The 7992-nt window shown below is 41.9% G+C and overlaps 1 non-coding gene across 1 annotated transcript; it reads right to left on the bottom strand.

Moving 5' to 3' along the window:
* Window positions 1-7888: 7888 nt before the first annotated feature.
* Window positions 7889-7992, bottom strand: LOC130937125 (small nucleolar RNA R71). Its single transcript, XR_009068357.1, has one exon. It is a non-coding gene; the product is annotated as a small nucleolar RNA R71 (small nucleolar RNA).

Here is a 7992-nt window from a genome sequence, read left to right as displayed (position 1 = left end):
TGAGTTGGAATACTCAAAAGTTCAATTGTAATTGGGTTTATTATTGGATCACCCTCTAGTCATTGACACTAGTCCCTCCCAAGGGAGATGATTAGGACTTGTGACTAAAAATAGCTTCCAACTTGCTTGACTTTCCTCTACCTAGTAAGGGATAACTAAGCAGAGCAACCTTCAATTATTAATTAATCTTGATAAATTTCCAACAAGAATAGAACTTCCAATTAACCTCTCCTAATCAATGCTTTTTATTGTTATTATTTTATTTCTTTTTCCATTTACTATTGTTGCTTTTTATCTTATACATTAAAACCCCAAAACATACCTTTTTACATAACCAATAATAAATCATACTTCCCTGCAATTCCTTAAGAAGACGACCCGAGGTTTAAATACTTCGGTTATCAATTTCAAAGGGGTTTGTTAATTATGACAACCAAAACATTTGTAAGAAAGGACTTTTGTTGGTTTAGAAGCTATACTTGAAACGGAAATTTATTCTGAATTCTATACCACGCAAAAGTTCTCTCTTCAGGCGGTTCCCATGAAAGATAAAGATAAGATAAGATAACTAACTTATCTTATCTGCAAAGGTCACTCTATACCATTATAAATACGATGGAGCACCCAGGTATAACTCATACTCTGATTCTACGCAATTCCTGTTTAATACCCTTGCTAACTTAAGCATTGGAGTCCCTTGCAGGTACCCTCCACCCTCTGGGGACGAAGGAATCAGCACTGCCACCAACTCCAACAAATCGAACACAGCAACTCCAACCATTACAGAAGATCTCATCCGAGATCGACCTATAGTTTCAGGTAACCCTTGAAACATTGGCGATGTTGCCGGGGAACTTGGAAGTCATCCCATCACCGTGGTGGATGACCATGACAACGACCACACCTCAGATCTAGAGGAAAGAACGCCGCATAAAAACGCGGTCGCCACCCCAAAAGATACTTCCCAAATTAACAAGAAGAACTCCCCAAACGAGGGAGCCATGGATGCATTTCAAGACCGGTTAAAACAACTTGAGGAAGAAGCCCTACGCCAACGAGAGGCCGAGAAGGACCTACAAAGAGAAATAAGGCGACGTCGGGAATTGGAGAACAAACTCCTAAAACTTGAAGCCGATGTCAAGACAAAAGCCAGCCGATCCACTCCCGAAGATAGCACCCGCAAGGAGCAAGACCCATTCACCAAGGAGATCATGAGGACGAAAATCCCAAAGGACTTTAAACTCTCAGACATGACCTTATACGACGGCACTACAGATCCCAGCCATCATTTCAGCAATTTCAGAAGTAGAATGTATCTCACCGACACCTCAGATGCAGTTTGTTGCAAAGCCTTTCTAACTACCTTAACAAAAACAGCAATTAGATGGTTCGACAACCTCCCTCCTAGGTCCATCTCAAGTTTTGACGACATGGCTAAGAAATTCCTGGCCAGATTCTCCATCCAAAAGGACAAAGCTAAACATGCTCCGAGCTTACTAGGAATCAGACAAGGAGAACGGGAAACCCTGCACGACTACATGGAAAGATTCAACAAGACATGCATGGATATACAGAACCTGCCAACAGAAGCCGCTATTATGGGCCTCATTAATGGCTTACGAGAAGGGCCCTTTAGTCAATCTATATCAAAAAAGTACCCTACATCTCTGAACGAGGTGCAGGAACGAGCGGAAAAGTACATCAACATGGAAGAAAATTTCCGACTAGGAGAGACCTCGAAGGCCGGGTTTACCCCCCGGGATAAGGATAAAGATTCCAAAAAAAGGGAAGACCGACATGGGGAGAAAATTAAAAAATACCACAATTACACCCCTCTACGGGTGTCTCTTGTGGATGTATACAGAGAGGTTTGCAACACGGAAAAAATACCACCAGCTCGGCCACTCAAAGGCAAAAAAGGAGGAGGAAACCGGGCTGAATATTGTGCATACCATCGGATCCGCGGGCACTCCACCAATGAGTGTTTCAATTTAAAAAATGTCATAGAAAAGCTCGTACGATAAGGAAAGCTAGATCGATATCTGGCCACCCATGATGATGAACAAAGAAAAAGAAGAAGAGTAGAAGATGTCGGACTAACCGCACGATCATCTTGAACGCCAGAAAGACAAGTCCACATGATACACGGCGGATTTACCGGGGGAGGAATGTCCAAATCATCTCGCAAAAGACATCTCAAAGATGTATATCACGTCACAGGAAAGGAGGAAGCACCCGACATCTCGGCGATCACTTTTACAAAGGAAGACGTATCCGGCGTCGCATCAGGGCATGACGATCCCATGGTCATCACTATTATACTGGCAAACGCAAATCTTCACCACACGCTGATAGACCAGGGGAGTTTTTCTGACATATTATTCAAAACGGCTTTCGACAAACTCGGCCTAGAAGAAAAAGAACTCAGAGCGTATCCAGACAGCCTGTTCGGGCTAGGCAATACCCCAATTCAACCGATGGGATACATCTCACTCCACACAACTTTCAGAAAAGGAAGTCAGTCATGAACACTCAAAATAGATTACATCGTAGTCAACGTAAGTTCAGCTTACAATGCCCTAATAGGTCGGACAACGTTAAATCAGCTCGGCGCAATAGTCACGACTCCGCATCTATGCATGAAGTTCCCAACTGCAGGAGGAATAGCTACGATAAAAGTAGATCAGAGGATGGCACGCCGCTGTTACAACGAAAGTCTAAACCTCAGAGGCAGAGGAGAAGAATTCCACACAATTGAGCTTGGTGGAGTTCAGAGGCAGGAAGAGCTTCGCCCACAACCTGAAGGAGAAATAGAGAAAATCTAGATCGGGGATACCCCGGACCAAACAACTAATATCGGCACACTCCTAAAAGGAGACATCAAAGAATCACTCATACAGTTTCTACGCGACAACGCCGACCTCTTTGCATGGAAGGTCACAGACATGCCAGGCATAGATCCCACGCTAATGTGCCACGAGCTAGCAGTCTACCCGGGATCTCGACCGGTACAACAAAAGCATAGAAAGCTAGGACCAGAACGCTCTCAAGTTGTGGAAGAACAGGTACGAGCTCTACTGGAGGTAGGTTTCATAAGAGAAGTCAAATACCCGCTATGGCTTGCTAATGTCGTATTGGTAAAAAAGTCAAACGGGAAGTGGAGAATGTGTACTGACTATACTGATCTCAACAAAGTCTGCCCAAAAGATCCTTACCCGCTACCAAACATCGACGCTCTGGTAGATGCCTCCTCCGGATATAAATACCTCTCCTTCATGGATGCATACTCGGGATATAACCAAATCCCAATGTACCCACCCGACCAAGAAAAAACCTCATTCTTTACCCCAAAGGCAAATTACTGCTACATTGTCATGTCCTTCAGTCTTAAAAATACGGGAGTCACTTACCAAAGATTAATGAATAAGGTTTTTTCCGATCACATCGGAAAGGTCATGGAAGTCTACGTGGACGACATGCTAGTAAAGACGCAAAACGAAGAGATGTTATTATCCGATCTGACACAAGTATTCAACACCATAAGACGACACAGCATGCGACTCAATCCCACAAAATGCACCTTCGCAGTAGAAGCTGGTAAATTCTTGGGTTTTATGATCACACAGAGAGGAATCGAAGCGAACCCAGACAAATGCAGGGCCATACTCGACATGAAAAGTCCAACTTGTATCAAAGAAGTGGAACAACTCAATGGGAGGTTAGCAGCCTTGTCCAGATTTCTAGCCGGATCGGCAATAAGATCTCTTCCCTTCTATGCTACTCTAAGAAAAGGAAAGAAGTTCGAATGGACAACGGAGTGCGAGCAGGCCTTCCAAGATTTCAAAAAGTTCCTGGGACAGCCACCTATCCTAACTCGAACACAGGAAGGAGAACCACTCATATTATACCTCGCAGTAGGAAGTCGAGCGATAGCCTCAGCGCTAGTCCGAGAAGACAACAGCGGGCAACAGCCCGAATACTTCATCAGCAAAGCATTACAAGGATCCGAGCTGAACTATCAGAAAATAGAAAAATTTGCTTATGCTCTCATACTAACGTCACGACGACTTCGCCCGTACTTTCAAGCCCACACCATTAAAATTCGGACCAACCAGTCCATAAAGGGAATCTTACAGAAAACAGACTTGGCGGGCAGAATACTGCAATGGGCAGTCGAGTTGTCCGAATTTGATCTTCAATACGAAGCTCGGACGGCCATCAAATCGCAACATCTAGCCGATTTCATTGTAGAATTTACGGACACACCGGAAATCCCCACAGAATGGAATCTCTATATGGATGGTTCCTCAAACAAAATGGGAAGCGGCGCGGGTGTGATAATTGAAAGCGATCAGGGAACCCAAATCGAACTCTCCCTCAAATTCTGGTTCCCTGCCTCAAACAATCAAGCGTAATATGAGGCATTACTAGCTGGTTTGAAGCTGGCTAGGGAGGTTGGAGCTCAAAAACTTATCATCTTCAGCGACTCACAGGTAGTCACTTCACAAATAGCAGGAAGCTACCAAGCTAAAGATCCCACTATGAAAAAATACTTGGACAAAACTAAGGAACAGCTCGGACAATTCGGGGAATATGAGATTCGTCACATACCCCGAGAACAGAATGCCCAGGCCGATGCACTCTCAAAGCTAGCCAGCACCAAACCAGGGGGCAACAATAGAAGCCTCATCCAAGAAACTCTACAGAATCCATCGATCTCAGAAGAAGAAAAAGTCCTAGCCATAACAGGTCATGATCAGGGATGGATGACTCCCATAATTAACTACCTCAAAACAGAAGCTCTCCCCACAGATGAGAAAGAGGCAAAAAGGTTAAAATGAGAAGCACAATACTATACCATCATAAATAATACTCTATACAAAAGAGGGATTTCAATACTGATGCCAAGGCATCTTAGGCTAGTTTCACTAGCATTTTTCTGTTAGTTTTAGTTGTTTTATGCATTTTTTTGAGCTTAAAGTAACCAAGAATGGTTAAATGAATAACAAAGCAATGAACCATCCAAACAGTATGATTTTGATGCAAATTCCATGAGTTTTTAGTTATATTACTTGAATGCTATGAATGGAAGATTTCTCATGAAATTTTGCAAGACTTTGATGTAGTTGTTTGGATGATTTCAGGGAAGAAGAGGCTAGGCAAGGAAGCAACAAAATCAATAAAGGAAGCTTGAATATCACATGTGGAGTTTAAGCTCCAGTTTAAGCTCCAGTTTAAGCTCCAGTTTAACCTTAAACTGGAGCTTAAACGCCAAAATCATGAAAGCTGAGGAAAAGCTGAAAGTGGCGTTTAACCTCCAGTTTAACCTTAAACTGGAAGTTAAACGCCAGAAAAGAAAGCACCAGGGAGCCATTTCCACGTTTAAGCTCCAGTTTAACCTTAAACTGGAGCTTAAACGTGTTCGATCATTCTCCTCCAGGGTTGCTTTCTCCATTTCCACGTTTAAGCTTCAGTTTAACCTTAAACTGAAGCTTAAACGTGTTCGACATTTCTCCTCCAGGATTGCTTTCTTCCATTCCCACATTTAAGCTTCAGTTTAACCTTAAACTGAAGCTTAAACGTGTTCGACAATTCCACACTCCAGGGTTGCCTTCTTCCATTTCCACGTTTAAGCTTAAGCTTCAGTTTAACCTTAAACTGAAGCTTAAACGTGCTTGAATATTACCACCTCCAGGAGTGTCCAACGTTTAAGTTGCAGTTTAAGCTTAAACTGCAACTTAAACGCCACTATTTGAAAAGGTTTCTGGGCCAAAGATATTGCAGTTTAAGTTAGCATTTGAGCACAAACATTAACTTAAACGTACTCTGGTATGAAACCCAATTGAATATCATGGTTTATGGGATTGGGCCTGAAGAATTGATGAGTCTGGAATTTCAATTTGTTGAGTCATGTGTCATTACTTGATTATCACTAAGTTGGCTCAATGAATGTTACAGAATTGGATCAGCAGCCTCATCAGGATTATGGATCATAAACCCAAAGCAAAAGGAAATCAGGGAAAGGCCTCAAAGCCCAAGAAACACAACAGAAGCTCAATTTAGAAAGTGTATAAATAGGATAGAATTTAAGTTAGAAGAGAGAACTTTTGGGATCATTTTTCTAGTTTTCATACTTTTTGTAATTGAATTCAGAGCTATGACTCACTAAACCTCTTTCATTGGGTTAGGGAGCTCTATTGTAATTCAATGAATCAATAATAGTTTTTATATTCTTCTTCAATCTTTTCTCTTGAATTTTGTTTGAAAGCTTCTCGATCTAATTCCATTGGTTAGTTGTCTTGGGAAAGAAACTATCCATAATTGGAATCCTTCGGAACCTTGGGACAGGAATGGAGGATTCATGCTAGAGAAGCTTTCTCACAGTGAATTGGATTGGGGTTTGGATGGATATTGTGACATGTAATCCTACCAAATTGTGGTTCATGAAACTGTGTGGTATAATCAGTGATCGAGCATCATCTCTTCTTATGAACATTTAAACCAAGGGATTGGGAATTTGTTTATTTTTAGAGAGAATTGGTGAGCCAAGGGATTGGGATCCAATCATATAAGATTGCCAAGCAAAATTCAATGAATGCATTGGTTGAGGAAGGGATAAAAATGTTTTGATTCGGAGATCTCAATATCTCCTGAAACCCAATGAATTCCCCATTTCTGATCTACCACTTTCTCTTTACATTCTGCAATTAAATTCATGCAATCACCCCGATCCCTTTTTAATTTCAGCAATTTAGCTTCTCGCTCTTTAATTCATGCAATTTAAGATTCCGCAATTTCAATTTCTTGCCATTTACTTTTCCCGCCAATTTTACATTCCGTAATTCTCATCTAAATCTTGATTCCGCTCAACTAGAACACACTTCTAATCCGAATTGCTCACTCAACCAATCCTTGTGGGATTCGACCTCACTCTATTGTGAGTTTTTACTTGACGATAACCGGTGCACTTGCCGGAAGGAATTTTTGCCGATCGTGCAATTTCCTAAAATCGTAGCTATCAAGTTTATGGCGCCGTTGCCGGGGATTGGTTTTCGATTGACAATTCTCAAATTGGAAGTTAACTAGATTGAGCATTTTTCTTGTTTTGTTAATTCAGTTCAAGTTACTTGTTGAATTTTAATTTCTGCACTCTGTTACTTGCTTTCTTTCTTTATGCCTTTAAATTCAAGCAACTAACTCACTGACTCACTAACTATTTGAATTAATTCCTCAATTGCTCTAACCATACTCTTCCATTAACCAAGAGTATTTCACTTGTTTGTTGCCTGTGCTGTGTTCTTGTATGACAGGTAGGAGAGGAGAGACATCAACTCATCCATATACCGAACCAGAGAGGACCCTTCATAAACTTAGAAGGGAAGCAAGAGGGAAGAGAGTACTGGGAGAAGAAGAATCTGAAGGAGAATCTGAGGACAATTTTGAGGAAGCTCTAGATCTCAACATGGATAGAGAGGTTCACAACCATGAGAGAGCTGATGGAAACAATGCCATCCCCAAGAGGAGGGTTCTTGGTTCATACATAAACCCAACCTCTGGGAATTGTGGTAGCAGCATTCAGAAACCACCCATTCAGGCCAACAATTTTGAACTCAAACCACAGCTAATATCACTGGTGGAGGATCATTGTTCATTTGGTGGGAGTGCTAATGAAGATCCAAACCAACATCTCACAAAATTCCAGAGAATTTGCGACACTGTGAAGTCCAATGGAGTCCAGGAAGATGCCTATAAACTGCTCTTGTTCCCATTTTCACTTAAGGACAAGGCAGCTAAGTGGCTGGAATCATTCCCAAGGGGAAGCCTAACAACCTGGGATGAGGTGGAAAGCAAGTTTCTGGCACGTTTCTACCCCCCACAAAAGGTCAATAGGCTTCGATCTGAGGTTCAGACTTTTAGACAACAAGATGGTGAAACTCTCTACGAGGCATGGGAGAGGTTCAAGGAGTTGACAAGGAAATTCCCACCAGACAT

The sequence above is a fragment of the Arachis stenosperma genome, chromosome 6 (genome assembly GCF_014773155.1).
Source record: "Arachis stenosperma cultivar V10309 chromosome 6, arast.V10309.gnm1.PFL2, whole genome shotgun sequence".
Taxonomy (NCBI): domain Eukaryota; kingdom Viridiplantae; phylum Streptophyta; class Magnoliopsida; order Fabales; family Fabaceae; genus Arachis; species Arachis stenosperma.
This window is presented reverse-complemented; position numbering and strand designations above follow the sequence as displayed.